General features: G+C 43.6%; 1 long non-coding RNA gene across 1 annotated transcript in view; it reads right to left on the reverse strand.

Annotated features, from left to right (window-relative positions):
• The window catches only part of LOC111097680, a 44,306-nt gene extending 23,553 nt beyond the window's left edge, over nt 1–20,753 (reverse strand). The window contains exons 1-2 of the long non-coding RNA XR_005365192.1: nt 20,595–20,753; nt 13,828–14,021 (exon numbers count right to left, since the gene is read on the reverse strand). This is a non-coding gene — a long non-coding RNA (uncharacterized LOC111097680). The remainder of the gene's footprint in view (nt 1–13,827; nt 14,022–20,594) is intronic.
• Between the last annotated feature and the right edge of the window lie 597 nt (nt 20,754–21,350).

Raw genomic sequence — 21,350 nt, forward strand, 5'->3', positions numbered from 1 at the left:
TCAAAGGACCTAAGAAGGACTTTCTGCTTCCTATTCATGGGCATTGGCCATGGCAGGGAGATCTCGCTCCTAACTGGATCTCGGGAGGAACCTCCAAATCTGCCTAAAACTGTCTCCCCAAATTTCACCAACACAACCTCTTGATATGTCAAAGCTGAGCTTGCTGCTTTCTAGTCTTAAGAGGGAGTACCACCTCACAAACCTTTGGCAGTGTCTCAGAGAAGGAAATGCAAAGTCAGAATTTATTCAGATTTGAATGTTTGACTTAAGGAAGATCTTTCAAAGTCCTGGTGAGGATTGAGTAAGGATCATGAAACAACAGCCCAGGATTTTTTAAGATTGTATTTATTTACTTGTTTGTTAGAGAGCGAGAGAGCATGAGTAGGGGGGAGGGGCAGAGACAGATGGAGAAGCAGACTGCCCACTGAGCAGGGAGCCTGAAATGGAGCTCCATCCCAGGATCCTGGGATCATGACCTGAACCAAAGGCAAAGCTTCACCGAATGAGTCACCAGGTGCCCCAACAGTCCAGGATTGATAGAAATAGCAATATGAGAATTTAAAGGCAAGGAATTCAAAGAACCTTAGGATGGGTTTTTAAGAAAGTTCTACAATTAACCAAACCGTTCTCTTGGGCAGCAGACTCCTGGGGGAAGAAGTCATGCAAATGAAAGCAGGGAAATAGCACAAAGTCATTTTAATATAGACAGTGACCCGTGGCTTCGGTTTCTGGTGTCCAATCTAATTACAAGGGTGGGAGGTCTCAGTTCTCCCATTGCTTCTGTCACTCTTACTTAATTTATGAGTTAAATAAAATCATTTTCATGCATTATTTTATATCTACATGAAAGTCATTGTTGCAGGAATTCTCTGGCTTAGTGCCAGCAGTTCTTACCACTTGGAAGAATGAAGAAGTAGATCAGACAAAGACTGGTGGGCAGCAAAGCAAAGTTTATTGAGCAAGAATATAAACGTCCGGAAGAGGGAGGGAGCCTGAGAAGGTTGCCTTGGAGTTTCTACGTTTAGGGTTTTTTCTTTTGTGGAACTCTCTTAAGCAATCAGGGTACACTGAGTCATGCCAATTAGGGCTTGGGTCACATATCTCACTACCTATTAGGTTAATGTCTGTGCTGATGGTCTTTTTTGCTGACATCTGGGGGCTTATGTCTTAACTGCCTCTTGCCCTTGATGGTGACAAATGCTTTGTGGTTAATTGTCTTATTTTAGGACATTTTGCAGAAGTCATTTCTGCAAAGGCTGCAAAGCAGAGTGTTAGTGCAGTCCTGTCTAAGCTGTAAAACATGATGTTAGTGCTGTTTTATTTTAGCTGCCCTGACTCCATATTTTCTTGTTGGGGACCCTAACCCTGACTACCTAACTGTCCAACTCATTCCTAACATCATGATTTTATCTCTTTTGAAAATCATCTTTAACAATAGATACTCACTGATGGTAGTTGGAATTCTCATTATTTATATAAAACTCAAAGAAATGAGTGGACACAAATCACTGTGTCCATTGCATATACAGGTCCAATCAGTGCTCACATATGTGATGTGTTCTACCCTTTATAAACCTCCAAAATTGTCTAGGTATTAAAAACTCCATATTGTTCCACATTCCACATCCTTTTTGGCTTCCAAGTAAAATAGTACATCCTCAGTCTGTCATATGTCTATAGCAGGGGTTTTAACCTTTTTTTATGCCATGGATCCCTTTGATAACCAGCAAGGTCTATGGGTCCCTTCTCAAAATTCTGTTTTTAAATGCGTGGAAAAGAAAAAATAATACTGTAGGATTTTTTTTTTTTTAATTATATTGAGGAGCTGAGGAGCACATGGGTTTAACACAGCTGGTTACACAACTGACTTTTGATTTCATCTCAGGTCAGATCTCAGGGTTGTAAGATGGAGCCTGTGTTGGACTCAGCACTCAGTAGGGAGTCTGTTTGAGATTCTTTCCCTCTTCCCACCTTCCAATGTGTATGCACATGGTCTCTCTCTCTCTCTCTCTCACTCTCTCTCTCAAAAATAAATAAATATTTTTTAAAAAAGATTTTAAACTTCAAAAAACAATTATATTGAAATATTATCAAAATGATTTTATTTAGGAGCACCTGGGTGGCTCAGTCAGTTAAGTATCTGCCCTCGGCTCAGGTCGTGATGAGCCTAGGATAAGCCCCATGTTGGGATGAGCCCCAGGCTTCAGTCTCCCTGCTCAGTGGGGAGTCTGCTTCTCCCTCTCCCTCTGCTCCTTCTCCTGCTCATGCTCTCTCTCTCTCACTTTCTCAAATAAATAATTTTTTAAAAAATATTTTATTTAAAAATTTGCAATATAGGAATATAAGCAAATCTTTCTTAACCCATTAAATAGCATGTTACAGTAATAAATCAGATAACTTATAAAGCACATAGGATATTCTAAGATAACTGCAAAAGTGCAGTGTGATATAAAAATGTCTGAAGTTCTTTAAAATACAACTATGGTTTGTCATCTGTATTCTTAATTAAAAGATGCACTAAATTTCAGTAAGAGGTGAGTAATAATCAAGATGCATTTTTTTCTTCCCAGTCAAGTTCATAGACCTCTTAACTCTACCCACAGACTTTTAGGAATCCCAAACTCTACCTGGGAACACTTGCTCTGTAGTCATAGACACCCATGGGAAATTTCCACAGGATTTAAAAAAATCAATTTAATGTTAGTCAGATAGAAACCACGTTGCAAAGTAGTAAATACAATATAACTTCATTACTGTAAAAAACAAAAATACAATGTGCCAAGTGCTTGTATCAGGAAAGGAAAGATGTGGAGAAATATATAGGAACTGGTCACTCAGTTGGACAAACAGAAGTAGAGAAGACAGTTGACATTTTCTTGTTATAGTTGAACATTGTTCAATGTCTTAAAATAAAGATATCCTCTTACAGTTATTGTGGACTAAAGTATGTCCCCCAAAATCCATATGCTGAAACCTTAACTCCCAAAGTGACTGTATTTGGAGATAGGGCCTTGAAAGAGATAATTAAGGTTAAATTACGTCATAAAAGTGAGCACCTAACCCAATAGGACTGGTATCCTTAAAAGAAGAGGAAGAAACCCTAGGTAGCTTGCCCCCCCTCCTCTCTCCTCTCCTCTCTCCTCCCTCCTCCTCCTCCTCCTCCTCCTCCTCCTCCTCCTCCTCCTCCTTCTTTTTCTTCTTCTTCTTCTTCTTCTTCTTCTTCTTCTTCTTCTTCTTCTTCTTCTTCTTCTTCTTCTTCTCTCTCTCTCTCTCTCTCTCTCTCTCTCTCCCTTTTTCTCTCTCTCTGCTCAAACACAGAAGAAGCCATTTCAGGACACAACAAGAAGTGAGCCATGTGCAAGCCACCAGACACCAATCCTGCTGGCACTTTAATCTTGAAGCTCCAGCCCCTAGAGCCGTTAGAAACTAGATTTCTGTTGTTTAAGCCACCAGCCTAAGGTATTTTGTTACAGCAGCCTGAGAAACCCTATACAGCAGTTGGGGAGAAGAACATCATTTTTTAAATAGCTGATTTGAAATCCAAACCAAGAGCATTGATTTGTAATAAAAACAGTTATGTCCTGTGGTCAGGATGGCTTTGGTATCCTTAGAGGAAGCTCCCAGGAGCTAGTCCAGCAGAGCCATTGCCACCTGTACCCCTACCCTATCTCTTATATTAAAGTCAGGATCTCACAAAGCTGTGTGACACTCCCAACAACAGAGGCTCCCAACAGGATTCTGACACATTTTCCAGTTCATCTTCACATCAGGAGGTCATGAGCCTTACTGACTACAGCCTAGTCATTTCAAAATCAGTAGATTTTTCCCAGCAAAGAGAAAAAGTGCAAAAACTATTCCCAGCAAAGGGAATAGTGGAACCAACCATCTATTCTGTGGTATCTTGTAATCTTTGGGTGGTCTCCCCTCCCCACCAAACTCCTGGCTTCCTGGCCCTAAGTACTCCTGACTTAAGATATCTTGAAAATCACCAGAAACAGAGTCCTGTAGATCATGCATGAAGCCTTATCTTTCCTGGTTATGCTTTTATTTCAGAGGTCACCCATCCACAGCACTCTAGGAGGCTCATGGCATTAATGAATCCCTTGCTGAATTTACAGTAGCAGCTCTCAGCCTACACATTAGTGCCACTTAGACAGAGATCAGATTTCCTTTTTTAAGTGAAGACTTCAATAGCTCGCAGATCAGCCAGCTGAACTCTATGCTAACAATTTGAAGGGTGGGGGGTCTTATGGAGCAGAAAATAAAAAGCCAAATTCCACCACAACACTTTTCACATTTTGAAATGTTCCCTAAGCTCATTTAAAAAAATAATTTCTATTTGCTTTATGAAAAAAAATGGAAGGTCTTGGCTCTAGGTTAAACAGAGAATGCTTCTTAGGATAGTTGCAAAAGTGTTTGATCAGTTGTTTGCAATTAAACTATTACTTACTAGCTGAGAGACATGAAAGTTCATTTCTCTGAACATCACTTTTTCATCTATAAAAAGAGAATGGAAGCACATGGTCTGGCCACCTCCCAGGATTGTTATATGAATCAAATGAGGGATCTCTGGGTGGCGCAGCGGTTTAGCGCCTGCCTTTGGCCCAGGGCGTGATCCTGGAGACCCGGGATCGAATCCCACATCGGGCTCCCAGTGCATGGAGTCTGCTTCTCCCTCTGCCTGTGTCTCTGCCTCTCTCTCTCTCTGTGTGACTATCATAAAAAAAAAAAAAAAGAATCAAATGAGATGATAATCTATGTGAAAACGCTATTGGTGCTGGGGATGTTGTTTAAGACTCAGATGAACTATTTTGTTGGTAAATGCAATGACTGTTTTAATAAATTTTGGGAATTTGGGGAATTATGTCAAATTAGTAATGGTTGAACATGAACTCAAAACACCTAAGTTTCTGATAAAACTGGTACTGGGTCTCTTTAAAATCAGGTCTGCTTGCAGGTATTAAAGGTGAATGGACACAATTAATGAGCTGGAGAAATGAACCCTGTCAGATTTTCTTTCCAGAAAGAGAGGGGTGGAAAACAGCCTTTAAGAAAATAAGTGGGTCCTTGTTCACAGCAATTCCAAAGCTTCCTGGGCCTTTGTGCAAGTCAGGAGTAGGCATATTTCATATTCACAGTAGGCTGGAGGGGGCATGATTTGAAAACACGTTCAGAGAGGTAGACAGGACCTCTTGTTGAGAATCCACTTTGGTCCTTGGGAACGGTATATGGGTAAGTTTGGATGTGTATACAGCATTTGGAGGGAGGGAAAGGTCCCAGCAAATAGCAGCTGGCCAATCAGAGGACGGAAAGAATCAAAGCTACAACTCACACTGTTGTGGAGACTTCCAACAATACTTCATTTGAAAAAAAAAAAAAACAATACTTCATTTGGGTGCCCAGGATTATCAAGGACTTTACCATGAGGCTTAGAGTCTCCAGACTCAGCCAATCCTATAACACTGTCCCCCAGACTATACCAGAAACAATGGTGAAGGACAACTGTGGACTCACCAGAGCAGCAACACTCTGAACAATTTATCTTAATAACTCAGACTTAGGAAATGGCCCACTGGAGAAGAGGGATCAATCCCATGGGTAGAAAGAGATTTTCTTGGAAGTCAGACATAGAGCACACAACAGAGGAAGAATGTACTCGCAGAGGTCTTGACCTGGGAAAAAGAGATAGAGATACCCACAAGAGACCAACAGCATGTAAAGAGTCTGAAATCCCTGGGGGCTTTTCCTTAGGATGGAAATATTAATAATTAGCACATAATTTAAATTTTCTTCCTCTTAGTTTCCCTCAATCCTGCACTGCAATCTGACACTCGCATAGAGCCCCGATGGGTCAAGCTGCTGTAAAATAAAGGAGAGGGCAGGGATATGATGCATTGCTTGCCCACTTTCCCCCTTCTGCTGCCTTTGCAAAGACACAGCAATATCCTAGCAAGGGCACTGTGTCTTGTTGCTCAGGCAGGGACCAGCATGACCGGGATCAGGAGAAGAACACAGGGTGCTAGTAGACAACTCAGAGCAGATAAGGGACAATCTGTCCCTATTGCTACCCTATCTTCTTTCCCAAAAATCCTTAAAGGAGATAATACTTTAAGGTAGAGAGAAAACTAAAATTTGGTTTTCATGCTATTTTTTTTCAATATTTTGTTTTATTTATTCATGAGACACACAGAGAGAGAGAGGCAGAGACACAGGCAGAGGGAGAAGCAGGCTCCCTGCAGGGAGCCTGATGTAGGACTCGATCCCAGGAGCAGAAGGCAGACGCTCAACCACTGAGCCACCCAGGTCTCCCTATTTTCAAGTTATTTGAGAAATCTTTAAGAAGTTTAACACCTTTGGTAGCTAATAAATGCTTTCTAAAGTCTTTGGCTTCTTCATGAAAAGTTGTCTACACAGTCATGGGATAAAAGGACTATGTGACAGCAATTCACGTAGACCCCAAGCCTGTCCTAAGAAGTATATCTTCTCCCTCACTAATGCACATGCATGCATGCACACATACCACACATACATCACACACACACACACACACACCAGACAGCAGAACCCAGGATTTATATATCCTGTCCAGCTTTCTGGCTGGAGAACTCAACTGAGGAATTCATTGCAAGGATCCTCACCTTGTGTGAGGTCAAATACTCAGTCTATCAGGTTGTGTGATTGCGTAACTCAACTCCCTGATATGGGTTTGCTGGGTATGTCACTTGGGAACTGGGTTAGGATTATACCTATATATGCACCAGGTGGTATTGTTAGGTAAGGGTTGGTAGCATCCAAATCCATAGCAGATATCTGATAATATTTATTGACAATGTTGTTAATGCTGAGGACCTTGATCGCAGTATGTCTGATCTTGAGTTAAACTCCAAGATATATACACAGGAGAAGCCAAAAGTCCACCAGTATCACCAGGCAACAAGAATACGGGTCTAGCCAACTGTGAGGAAGCTTCCATGTACCAATCTTAGGTACAGATAAACTAATTTGAAATTTGGCTTTAATATTTGGAAACTGAATGTTTTCAAAATAATTTATTTCTTAACTAAATTAAGACAAATGGCTTTAAACTTCTTTGTGTTTGTGTACCTGTATACAGGTACAACATGTTATCCCCACTCAAAGGACAACAATAACTTGGTAATTTCTAGCTTGAGCCAAGTAATTCATCAAGTAAATGTAGATCCTGATATTGATAAAGCCAGTAGTCACAAAATGGTGGCATTGAATGGGCATTTTTACAATAGAAGAACACATCTCCAGGACTCTCAGCAGCAAAAAAAACCAAATGCCTTCGTTGGGCAAGAAGTAAATGACCTTGTAATTTCCTGTAATTATTGCCCTAGTGTGGACCTGAGTAGGCCTCTTTCCTTCCAACCAGGTGGACTCTTGTTTCAGCCCAACATTCTCCAGCCCTCACAACTGAATTCAATTCTATTCCATTTTTTTATTGAGGTTATGCTAAGTATAGGATTCATACCTGAGGCTACAAAGATAATGCTGATAGTAGTAAATGCCATCTTATCATATTCATTTTACAGACAAGCAAACTGATACTCAGGGAGGGGACTTCAGCTGCAGCAAAGAAATAATGGCCGAAGTAGGATATAGAAAAGGGCCATGTGATCCACAGAGTCCATGTCATGGCCAGCACTGCCTAATCATCCTAATCTGGAGGATGTGCACTCTTGTTCTCCATCTACAGAAGACATGACTATAGCATCTTCTACATACCCTGAACCATGAGCATCACCCCTAGAGTGAGGTCTGTCCTGTGTCCCCTTCCCACTTTGCCCTGCCTCCTCTTCTCAGCCATACATTCCAATTCTCTTGGACAGCAGGAGGGCTGGCCCCAACCCCAAGCTGAGCTTGCCTGACTCTAGCCAGCTTCCTGCCAAGATTTCAGCCTCCTGTTCCCCCAGAGTTCAGGTCCCTCGTGCCTGACTTTGAGGCAGCATGGAGCAGTTCAGAAGTGCTTACACATAGGCTCCCTTCTCTGTGGCTCAGTTTCCTTATCTATAAAATGGAAGTAATATTATCCCTCCTAAGGTTGAATGAAATCATCTATGTAAAGTGTTCAGCACAGGGCATGTCTCTTGGGGGCTCCCATCTGCCTGTGTCTCTCAAGATTGTGCTTGGCCAAGAAGATTAGACCACCCTCCTCGCATAGCATTAAGGGAGCTTCACTTGGATTTGTCTGATCCTTGGATGCTATACACTGTCAGGTCCAGGACCCACCTCTGAAACCAAGCAAATTTCTTCAGCCTACATCCTATCAGCCTAGGAGGCAGGGCTCTACTTTCCCTCCTGACAGCCTTGGCTGAGGCCCTAGCATGCCCACTCTGGTTGCCACACTTCAGAACAGCACTGTTCAACAGAATTTTCTGGGGTGATGGAATTCTTCTATATTTGTGCTGCCCAAAATGGATGCCAATGGCCATAAGTGGCTATTAGAACTAGAAATGTGATAAGTACAATTAAGGAACAGAAATTTATAACTCTTTTTCATTAATTTTAGCTTAGGAGCATCTGGGTGGCTCATCAGCCAGACATCTACCTTTGGCTCAGGCCATGATCCCAAGGTTGTGGAATCAAGACCCACATAGGGCTCCCTGCTTCTCCCTCTCCCTCTGCTGCTCCCCTTGCTTGTGCTCTCTCTCTCTCTCTCTCTCTCTCTCTCTGTCAAATAAATAAATAAAATCTTTTAAAAAATTAATTTTAACTTAAATCACCACATGTGGCTGTGGCTAATGACTATCATATTATCATATTGGACAGTGCAGGTGTAATGCATGTGCAACCAGGTGTGCTCCCTATGTCTCTGCTCCCAGACATTACTTCACTTCACATAAGGTTGCTTAGCCACTCATGGTCAAGTCCAGCCCCACAGGTAATTCACCACACACTCATTGGTTCCTGTAGATGAGCCTATATTTGTGTCTAGTACATTTGCCTCTGCCTGGAGAAATCCACCTCCCAGGTACAATGCCTTCTAGGGGTCACTGGAAGGTGAAGAGGAAACAGACAAGCAATCTAGCAGTGGGCCTGTAGCAGCCAGAGCTGAGAAGGGGGTGTATATAATTACATATCCCAGAGCCGGTGAGGATTAGAAGTGCTACAGAAGTGAATGTCAGGCAACATGATATTCCACAGGTGTGAAAGTAGCATTTCTATAGGGTTGGCCAACACTCTCTAAATCAAAAATATCTGCTGCTGAAGAAAAAAAAATAATAAGAGTGAAGTGAATCATAAGCTGGAGTAAAATAGGAAAGACCACATAGGGTAGTCAAGACAGGAGACCATACACTGCTCTAAAGGTTAGATCCTTTATCAAAGAAACATGATTTAAATAAAAAATAGACATTGGAAAAAGCAAAATAGATTTTACAGATGAGGAAACTGAGGCTTAGAAAGGTTATTTACCCAAGTTCAGGCAGCTTAGAAGACATGTAAACCAAGCTATGACCCCAGGCAGTAGGACTGAGATCCTCATCTTCAATGACCCAGTTCACAAGAGGGGTCACCATGCACACAGCAGAAAAGGTCTTTTAAATGATCGAGACATCAAGTGAATGTGGAAAGGAATGAAATCAAAGCAATTTTAGTACCTAATGGATGTAGCAGACCCAAGAGCAGAAGTGAGATTCAGGAATGCGGATCTGATTTAAGATTCAAGATGATGAGTAGGGTTTTGATGTGTTAACTATAAACTGCAGGGAGATAACTATGTGAAAATGATCAAAAGTCTCTCAAAGTCAACCAGAGACATGGGACTAAATCTACGGGGAGTTTAGGGCTGGGGATAAAAATATAAATTAGGGGATTGTTACAAAGTGAACAAAATCTCAAAAAAAAGAGAACATAAAGAGAAAGCAGCAATGTCCAAAGTGTCCCCAGATAGGAGACATTGGCAGAAAACTGACACTAATTTTCCAGCACGTATCACTTTGCCAGGAGTTGTGCCAATCATTAATATGCCTCCTCATCCACACAACGCATAGCTTCTTGGAGAAGAGCTATGAGAGGAAACGCTTGTCGTCTGCCCCCTAATATCTATTCTCTCTTTCTCTAAACAACACCCAACAGTTTACACTCAGGATTTTTTTTTAATTGGAGTTCAATTTGCCAGCATATAGCATAACACCCAGTGCGCATCCCTCCAAGTACCCTCCTTCAGTGCCCGTCACCCAGTCACTCCAACCCCCCACCTACCTCCCTTTCCATTACCCCTTGTTCATTTCCCAGAGTTATGTTTCTCTCATGTTTTGTCACCCTCACTGATATTTCCATTCATTTTCTCTCCTTTCCCTTTATTCCTTTTCACTATTTTTTATATTCCCCAAATAAATGAGACCATATAATGTTTGTCCTCCTCCAGTTGAGTTATTTCACTCAGTATAATACCCTCCAGTTCCATCCATGTCAAAGCAAATGGTGGGTATTTGTCGTTTCTAATGGCTAAGTAAAATTCCATTGTATACATAGACCACATCTTCTTTATCCATTTATCTTTCGATAGACACCGAGGCTCCTTCCACAATTTGGCTGTTGTGGACATTGCTGCTAGAAACATCGGGTGCAGGTGTCCCGGCGTTTCACTGTATCTGTATCTTTGAGGTAAATCCCCAGCAGTGCAATTGCTGGGTCATAGGGCAGTTTTATTTTTAACTCTTTGAGGAACCTCCACAGTTTTCCAGAGTGGCTGCACCAGTTCACATTCCCACCAACAGTGCAAGAGGGTTCTCCTTTCTCCACATCCTCTCCAACATTTGTTGTTTCCTGTCTTGTTGATTTTCCCCATTCTCACTGGTGTGAGGTGGTATCTCTCTGTGGTTTTGATTTGTATTTCCTTGATGGCCAGTGACACAGAGCATTTTCTCATGTGCTTGTTGGTCATGTCTATGTCTTCCTCTGTGAAATGTCTGTTCATGTCTTTTGCCCATTTCATGATTGGATTGTTTGTTTCTTTGCTGTTGAGTTTAATAAGTTCTTTTTTTTTTTTAATTTTTATTTATTTATGATAGTCACACACACAGAGAGAGAGAGGCAGAGACACAGGCAGAGGGAGAAGCAGGCTCCATGCACCGGGAGCCCGACGTGGGATTCGATCCCGGGTCTCCAAGATCGCGCCCTGGGCCAAAGGCAGGCGCCAAACCGCTGCGCCACCCAGGGATCCCTAATAAGTTCTTTATAGATCTTGGATACTAGCCCTCACTCGAGATTATGCTCCTCCCACGTTCAGCCTAAGGCATCCAGGGGAGCTCCATTCTGCAAGGTTGGGTCATGTGGTCTAGCCTAAGCCAGTCAGCACCTCCCACTCTGCTACCCTTAGTGATTGGTTCAGGCACAAGTGCAAGACCCAGTCAGCTTCAGGGAGCTCCAGGGAGCCTTTGCCAGGAAGGCTGGGATGGAGGCAGACAGGCTTTCCTTTGGGATGCAAACCTGGGGTGTGCAGTGCATGGAGGCCTACAGCCATCTCGCTACCACTTGAAGTCCAAGATGGAGTCAAAACTGGAGAATCAAAAAGGAACAGAAGAAATTGGGTCCTGATATGGCCTTTTAGTCATGGATCAAAACATGCCTAAAATGGGAATCAGGGGCCTCTCCATTTAATGTAAGCCAGTGAATTCTGTTTGGGATGAGTTTCCTAGCCTTAGCAACAGAAGGATTCCTACCTGATACAGAAATGATCCCTATTTTCTAGCTGAGGTAAACAAGGCTCCAAAAGATGAGCTAACTTGCACAAGTTTACAGGTTTATTAACCTAACCACGCCAGGATCTGAAGTCACTTCTTCACTTCAGCTTGCTAAAAGGAGCTGCTGGGGATTAGTAATTGACCCCAATGTGATAAACACGTGAAAAAACAAAGACAGACCAGAAAGAGAGGAGTGAAGCAAGGCCAGAGAGTGGAGAACATTGTAAATGATTCCACTGTAACAAGATTCAGTGATTTACATACATTAACTCATTTACTTTTCACAACCACCTGTGATTTAGGTACGATTTATATTCCCATTTACCCTTGAGAAAACCAGGTCACAAGAGGTTAAGTGACTTGCCAAATTCACATAAATTGTGAGAGGTAGAATTCAGATTTGAATGCAGTATCTGTCTCTTAACCATTAAGCTTTACTTCCACTCAAGCCCATCAGTTTTTGACTTAAAACTTACCTGTCATCTATGAGCTATAATAAAAAACGTGCTAGAAACAGGAATGTAAATAGGTATGGCCTTTGGAGGCAACTCAACAGAATCTGTCAAAATTTTAAACACTCGCCCCCTGTAATCTGGCAATTCCATTTTTTGGCATCCATCCTAGTGGAGGACTTGCAGATATGGACAACAAGACACATAGAACAGTCTTGCAGCACTGCTTTTGAAAGAGGGAAATTGGAAAGAGTCTAAATGTCCATCGAGACTAGATTTCTTAAATTAATTCTGACAAATCCATACAATGGATTACCATCAAGTCATTGTAAAGAACAAGGTCAATTTTTATGTGTGGCATGGGAAATTCTCCAGAGTACAGGGTTAGGCAAAAAGGGCAAATTGCAGAATGCTCTGTACAGAATGAGGCAGGGATTTAAACATTTAGGTTGAAAACAACAAAAAACAGAACAGTACTTTCGCATACGAAGCAAGGCTCCATGGCAAATAGCTGTGGGGGTTTCTGGGTTTAATGACGGCAAATGATGGTCCCTGGAGACTCCTAAGAGGCCAGGTAGTAGATGTTACAATTAATCACCAAGAGCCAAAAGAGTCACAGATGTGCTTGGTGTATAGGAAGTGCCAGGATTTTAGAGAAACTGGAAGGATATCCTGCAGAATAACATGGTGGCAAACGAGGAAGGACTTCTGGGGGATGTGGCATAGAATATGGAATAATGCTCATCTCCACACTGACCCTTGGCTCCTGACTTTTCAAAAGGTTGTCCTCATCCCACAGAGAGCTGGCCCTGTGGTCGTTGAAAGCCACTCAGCTTGTTAGGAATCAGATACTGGATGATGTGCCGTGCAAGTCCAGAGATCTTTCACTCTCATCTTGGTCCACTCTGAATCATTGATCCTCCAGTTGCTTTCCAAGGGTTTTCAAAGGGGGTCTTAATCTCTGACACAAACTGTACAAACAAATCAGGGACACGTCACCAGATTCCAGGGGTCCCCAAGACAGGCCCAAAGACAGGGCACGTGGGTTATTCTCAATAAGAGGCTTTTGTCTTGCATGCTCTCAGAAAGTTCCGCCTGGGTTTTTTTTATTTTAAAGTCTGAGTATTTTTCTACATTCTGTTTCATTGCAGCTGCCCACCCATAAATTTATGTATTTTTTTATTCGGCCCCTTCTCCCATGCCATGGCATCTCAGTGGTACATTCTAGCCCTTTGCATAATTTGCTGTTGTCTGCCCTTAGTTTGGGAGGCTAAGGACCGCAGCGCGGAGGGGAGCCGCATTCCTGCGGGGATGCCGCCCTCTGCAGGCCACCGCCGGGCACCGCACATTAGGAGGGAGGCCCGACCAGAATCCAGGCAAAGGACAGCAGCTCCGTTTTGACTCTTACACGGCTCATCTCATTTAATTCCCACAAAAGCCCCTGACATCACACAGCTCACAAGTTGCAAAAACAAGATCTAGTCCAAGCGCTCTGCACCCACTACCTGTCCTGCCAGCCCCTATTTTATGCTGACTCCAAAGAGGGACGTTAGCTCACTTTTTAAGCAGCTGAAGCATGACAGGCATCTTATATACATGGCCTCATTTAATCCATCTGTCAGCCAGAGGTCACTGCAGTTATTGAAAAAACCTCATTTGCTTACCTGTGGTCTTGTGACCAGTAAGTCGGCTCTCTCTGGGTCCAACGTGTTGGCTTTGTCCCGGTGTCACTCCCTTCAGAAGGCCGTCGCTCAAGGAGGGCACAGGTGCCCGATAGCCTTCAGCTGCTACACCTTCAGAATTGGGCAGCCTTTGCCCAAGGCCACAGCTCTCCTGAGAGGGGAGGGGGCGTGGGGACCTGTTGGGTGAGGACAGGAGAATCGGAGAGAGAAATGTTTAATTTGTTTATTGTTTTTGAAAAATCACTAACCTCAGTGCACTCCAGCAACAGCCTGGGCTGCATCACACCTATAGGCTGGTCTGCATTTGTGGCACACAGAATGGGTATGCAGACTTGCAGTTGCTGCATTTTGTCTCTATGCACTCCGGCCCAGGGATGACTTTCTGACACACTGCATACTGCTTAATTACACTTTACTTTCCTACTTTTGTCCTTTATAAAAGTTATATTGTTTTATAAATGTAAAATGGTGCATCTGCTATGAAAAATAATATGGAAGCTCCTCAGAAAGTTAAACATAGAGGGTCAACTGAGTGGCTCAGTTTGATGAAGCGTCAGACTCGATTTCGGCTCAGGTCATGATCTCTGGGTCCTGAAATCTGGCTCCTCAATGGACTCCGCACTCAGCCGGGAGTCTGCTGGAGATTCCCTCCCTCTCTCTGCTCCCCATCCATTTGCACACATGCAAGCTCTCTCTCTCACTCATAAATAAATAAATAAAATCTTTTTTTTAATTTAAAAAAATTTTTTAATTAAACATGCAATTACCCATGATCCAGTAATTCCACTTCTTGCTATATACCCAAAAGAATTGCAAACAGATATTTGTACATCTGTATTCATAGGAACACTGATTCACAATCACTAAACGGTGGAACAGCCCAAGGGTCCAGCAGCACTTGAATGGATAAACAAAACCTGGGATATACATACAATTGAATATTATTTAGCCTTAAAAAGGAAGGAAATCTTGACATATGCTACAGCATGGTTGAATGTTGAAGACTTAAGCTAAGTGAAATAAACCAGTCACAAAAGGACAAATCCTATATAGGGTATCTGGAGTGGTCAAATTCACAAAATAGATACAAAGTAGAATGGCTGGGCAGGAAGGTAATGGGAATCAGTGTTATTCATAAGTATTGAGTTCCAGTTTGGGGAGATGGAAAGTTCTGAAGATGGACGGTGGTGATGGTTGCACACCCATGTCCTTAATGCCACTAAACTGTACTTAAAAATGGTTAAAACAATAAATTTTATGTTATGTATATTTTATTACAATTTAAAAAAGAGTTCTGCATTTTATTGGTTCTTATGTGTGTATCAGCAGGATAGTAAAGAGGGCATTTCCAAATATTTGTTTTTAAAAGGAAACATTACATGCAGAACAAGGTATCTAGAGTCTTACCCTTAGTGTTTTACAGCATATTTTATTTTGTCTGGAGACTTTCTGGCACCCTTTGAAATATGTGGAGACACCTAAGCATCACTAATGAAGGGCTGGGGATGGTGGGGGCACAGAATGGAAAACCCTGAGGGCCTAAGAAAATGTACATTTGAGCTTGTGGGGATTGGGACTGAGGGAAGAGCTACCCAGGGTCAATTTAACTTGGACCTGAGCTAGCACGTCTGGGACTACATTTTATGTTTATGGAGCTTCTCACACTTTGTGATGCAAAAGCACTCCGCACATGGAGTCCATTCCCAGGAGGTGGCTACGGCAGAGTGGAAGAGGAACTAATGGAGTCTTTTGGGATTTGGCCACTGAAGCACTGTCAGTGTGACATAGGGCAAATGTCTTAACTTCTTTGCATCCCATTCACCTCAGTTTATAATACAGGGATAATATTTGCCCATCTTATTATGAATACCTCCTATTTCCTGGACATCTACCATGGGCTAGGTATTTGGCAGACATTTAATCTTTTTATCATTAATCATTTGATCTTCACCTGTGAGATAGGCCTCTTATGTTACTAATTAGGATGCCAGAACGGATGGCATTGGTCCCCCAGCCATGTCGTGGCTCATTGGAGGGCATCTACATGGCTTCCTGGGTCTCTCTGGCTGCTGGAGTCTTCTCTGCCCACAAAGAGAGTTAGAGCCCCAGGAGCAACCCTCAACCAATGAAGGATGAGAGTTGGTGGATAAATACCCCAGCACCTGCCCTCTGCAGTAGAACAATCCAAGGATGTCTATCCTATACAGGCTCTCAGAGTCCCCGTGGGACTGAGACCCACTATAAGCCTTCCTCCCTCCCTGCCTCACATCCCCCCACCACCCCACCATCTATGCTTTCTGAAATCAGTTCCCAAATAAATTACTTGAACTCAAATACTTGTCTCAGGACCTCCTTTAGGGGGAACCCAAAGTAAAACAGCAACTGAGTTACTTGCCTATAATCCCATAGTTAGAAAACTCAACCAAGCCGCACTTGACAACCCACTCCCTCTGAACCCAGAGTCCCTCTGCCTTTGGAAGGGTGGGCACTTAAGTGAGACAACACAGATGAAGACGGGAGCATGCTACAAAGTAAGTGATCCCAGTGCTTTCATTTGATGACCATGATAGTCCTGTGAGGTAGATAAACAGGTTCATTTCATGCCCACTTTACAGGAAACTGAGGTTCGGAGGCTTGCACAAAGTGACTGGCAAATAAGTGACAAATGGCAAGATGATTCTGTGCTCTTCCAGGTCCATTCACCATGTGCTCAGAAGGCTACCACTATTGGACTTCATCACCCAGGCCCCTCACCCTGCGGCTTCTGTTGCATTCAGCCAATGGAAGCCGTGGGAAGGAAGAGAGAAGAGGAGATATTAAAGCCCTACCCTCTCTGATGGCTGTCATGTGAGCAGTGGCTGCACTCCTCCACCTGAGCCATGGCTCTTCCCCAACCACTCAAAGAAGAAAGAAGAAAAGAAAAGAGGAGAAAAGAAAAGAGAAGAGACTTGAGAGAGAAGGAAGGAAGGAAGGAAGGAAGGAAGGAAGGAAGGAAGGAAGGAAGGAAGGAAGGAAGGAAGAGAGAGGGAGAAGGAGCCTTGACAGAGGAAGGAAGGAGGGAAGGAAAGTGGGAGGAAACATTTGGACTTGCCTAGGTTTCATTAGAAATCTAGAATCCTGGGAAAGAGGGGAGGAAATGATCTGAGTTTGCTAAGACCCCAGAGCACTTGGCAAGCGCCAGTCTGCCATGTGCCCATACCAGGGCTCCAGCTCTCAGCAGGTGTGGGCGGCCACACCGCCTTCCTGGCCACTCAGCGTGTGCCAGGCTTCTGGCCTGGCGTTCCAGGAGTTCCGCATCCTCAGCCCACACCCCTGTAAGTCTATACACGATCCCTTCATTATACTCCCTTCAATTCATCCCGCTGAGGTGCCACTCTCCTTGTTGCTGGGACTCTGACCGACCCTAGGGGTTTAGCAACCAAAAAGAGGAAGAGAAAAAATAAAGCATTAAGGAACGAACAGCACTCTCCGCTGCGCGAAGTCTTCTGCATTCATGATCCTCACAATAAGGCAGGGAGGTGGGTATTATCCAGATTCCCATTTCGCAGACCTGCGTGTTAGTCAGTTAGGAAACCAACAGTCCATCCTCTCTTCTCTTCAGCACAAACACCACACTGTTCTCCAGCCTGACTCGCCGTTACTGGAAATAACTGTTGGGGCCGGAGCCCTCCTACCTTGCCCTGGGCACGTCAGGAAACCCAGAACACCCTGCCTGTGGCCCTTTGTGGCAAAGGAGCATTCCATGAATGGCAACTGCCAGCCTTTCCCTTCTGTGAGGGAGGCAGGGTTGTATGTGAATGTGTGATGCCTGGCAGGGAGCCAAGAATAAGAGCAGGAAATGGGGGCCCGAGGGAGATGCTGCCATGAACGCGCAGGGAAGGGGGCAGGATAAACAGAGGACTTGCAATTCTGCAAAGCACTCGAGAGGCCGCTGGGTTAGGGACAGCCCTGGGGAGAGCTGGGGGTATCAGGACAAGGGGGAGACGGCTTGGCAGGTCGGGAGACTAAGTGCTGGTGGAACAATTAGAGGGCGGGGCAAATGAGTAGGAAACCACAGAATAATGTGAAACCCAAAAGCAGGCATCTGAAATGTGAGAGAAAGAAAAAGAAAAAGAAAAAAAGAAAGAAAGAAGAAGGAAAGAAAGAAAGAAAGAAAGAAAGAAAGAAAGAAAGAAAGAAAGAAAGAAAGAAAGAAAGAAATTATAAGGCAAAACATAGGCAAGCAGAGTGTATGCTTAGTAGCTGAAAATATTTAAAACAACATTTTGGAATGAGAAACATATGGAATAAAAGGCAGCTGTCACTTGAGTTAGCACCTTGAGAAGTGTGACTTGTCCCCGGGGGGATCTGGAGGAGGGAAGAGTCCGGAAGAGCGAGTTCGGAATGCTGAACAAAGCTGTGGAGCTGAATGGGCACAGAGGGGCTTCCCCTGTGTTTGACAGTTAGGAACAAGCTCAGAAAGTCGAGATTTCATGAGGCCCGTTAAGGATGTACAAACTATATTCTCCCAATTCTCCTCCTATCTATGGCTTACTCATTGTAAATGATTTCTAGCTATTTAGCATCCACAATCCAGGAACTTCACGTAGATTATCCCAAATTCTCCCAACAACCCGCAGGTGCTATTATTGTCCCATTTTACAGGCTTGGAAACTGAGGCAGAGAATGTGCATAACTTGCCCAAGGTCATATACACAGCTGGCAAGAGGCTGAGTAAGGAAGTAAACCCAGGTCACTATTTTTCCAGGCAAATGCCATTACCCCAGGGAGCAGCCCAAAACCTAGGCTTTCTAGATGCTTCCAATCCTGTTTTCAGAAGGGAAAACAGAACATGGGAGAGGGGATTGACACACAGAGGAAGTGATGGAACTCGAGCGGAGTTCTGTGGGGTCTGAGAAGAGAAAGCCTTCAGACAACTGAATCGAGTGCCTCCATCTAAACGCCAGAGGATCCTTCTAATCTCACAGCCAGGGCAGGAGGGTAGCACATTTTTTGAGCACAGGAGCATATATTCCTACCATCCATATATTCATTTGCCCGTTCAACAAACATTTTTCAAGGGCCAAGAGCCACATACCATGAAAATATTTTTTCAATAAACACCTGGAAGGTGCTTGATTTGCGTTTCCTTTGGATTTGATCTTTCTTTTTCATCTGTGTGTGTTTCCATCTACTTCACTGAATCAGGTCCTCAAATGCTCCTTCAAAACCTCAGTTCAACTAATAATCAGCATACAGCTATCTTTAGAACATTTATGATCAAATAACAGTCCTTGGCTTTTTCCAGTTGTAATTGTGTTTTCTGTTCAGTAATACTGGCAGCTCTGGAAACATGTATTTTCTTTAGCAAATATGAATAGTGAAGGCCTCTTAGATTCCCTTTTTCTGAGCTAAGGAGGGTAATTGAAAGGGTGCCTTGTGAAGGCTCTGAAAAAAACATGGGTTTGACAAGAGTTTTATTAGAAATCTAGAAACCTGGGCTGGGGGAGGCAAGGAGGAGAATAAAATCATAAAAATTTGCCAAATCCTAAGACACTTTCCCCATTTGGTCAGACTAAGTGCCAGGTTCCTGATGGCCTACTCATCAATAAACATTTTCTGGGTCACATATGATCCCTAAAACATAGTGGCTGAAAACAATAAACACAGCATGGCTCACGATCCCAACCCTGTGTCTGCCGGGTGGTGGTCTGGGCCTCTTTGGCCAGGCCTGGTTGCTCTAGGATGCCACACACATTCCCACATTGGAAACTCACTTGTGCTGAGAGGGGCCTCTCTCCTCTCAGGGGGGCTAGCCTAGGCTTCTTCACAAACCACTGGAAGGTTCTCAACAGCAATTGAGGCAAACCCCAAAAGACAAGCCCTTTTCAAGACTCTTCCTTCACGTACTCCTGTCCCATTGCCCAAAGCCAGACATGAAGCCAAGTCAGGTTCAAGAGGTGCAAAAACCGACTCAACTTCTTAATGGGTAGATCTACAAAATATTATGGTCATTTTGTTTTCTTATTCCCTCAGCTGCTGAGAGTTTTGCTGGCTGAGGACCCTCAACTGTCAGCCCATTCCAGAAATTGCTCCCTGAAGAAAGCCACCTCACTCAAAGATTTTCCCCTCTTCCCAGAGGTAGCCTGCAGTGGTAACTGGAAAATACAGGGACATAACAGTGCAGCCCCTTGCCCAAACTTGAGACAAGTCCGAGGAGCCAGGTCAGCCTCAGAGCACCCACAGCTGTCAGCCAAAGCTTTCGTTGAACCCAAACTGCAACCAAAGGCTACTTTCTGTCCAATCTTGCTTCCCTCCCTCCCACAGCAGGTGTGGGTTCTGAGTACACTCCCCAGCAGACCTATTGCCATTTAATCTCCATCCCAGTGGCTGCTAAGGGGGGACATCTGGGACTGCATATCCTGCCTGCCCACAGGCAGTGAGAACCCCGTTACCTTTGATATCAGGATGTTTCAGTCCCTGACAAAGCTGGAGGTAAAACTGGTAAAAATCACCACGCACAGTGAACCAGAATGGGATCCTGGTGGAAGAAAGGGTACTAATGGGTGCCACATATCAGGCTTTTGAAAAATACGGAGAAAAAAGGTGAAAATAGTCATTATAAAGTTAATGGAACTAAATAGCTATTGCTGGAGAACTATGTATGCTTTGAAAATAGACAACAAAAGTCTGAGAATAACTAAAAATCAACTAAAACCTAGGTACAAAAGCACAAGAACCTCTTTAGCACCATATAAAGAAATGCTCACCTTACTGCAGCCAGAGATTGGAGCAGGGGTGGAGGAAACCTGGGTGGCTCAGCGGTTGAGTGTGTGCCTTTGGTTCAGGTCATGAATTCGGGCTCCTGCGATGAGTCCCACATCAGCCTCCTCGCAGGGGGTCTGCTTCGTCTCTACCTCTCTCTGTGTGTCTCTCATGAATAAATAAATAAAATCTAAAAAAAAGAAAAAACAAAGATTGGAACTCAAAACTGGAAGGAGTTTTGGCTCCCAATGCCTTTGTGAAGAAGAGCCACTATGTCAGCTTAGATTTTTACATGAGAAAAAAGATAAATCTCTACCTGATTTAATATATCATTATTTGGGTTCTATTTCATATTAGTCCAAGCTATACCCTGCTTAGACTGAATGTGTGAGTTTCCCAAAATTCAACTGCTGAAGTCTAATCCCCAGTGTGATGGTATTAGAAGGTGGGACTTTGGTGATACCTGGGTGGCTCAGTCATGCCTGACTTTTGATTTCAGCTCTGGTCTTGATCTCAGGTCATGAGTTCAAGCCTCTGGCTCTGGTGTGGAGGGAAAGAAAGAAAGAAGGGAAGAAAGAAAGAAAAGGAAGGAAGGAAGGAAGGAAGGAAGGAAGGAAGGAAGGAAGGAAGGAAGGAAGGAAGGAAGGAAGGAAGGAAGGAAGGAAGGAAAGAAGGAAAGAAGGACTTTGGAGAAGTGCTTAGGTAATGAGGATGGGACTCTTGGGAGTGGAAGTAATGTCTTTACAAGAGCCAAGAGAGCT

Source organism: Canis lupus, chromosome 10, assembly GCF_011100685.1.
Source record: "Canis lupus familiaris isolate Mischka breed German Shepherd chromosome 10, alternate assembly UU_Cfam_GSD_1.0, whole genome shotgun sequence".
Lineage (NCBI taxonomy): Eukaryota > Metazoa > Chordata > Mammalia > Carnivora > Canidae > Canis > Canis lupus.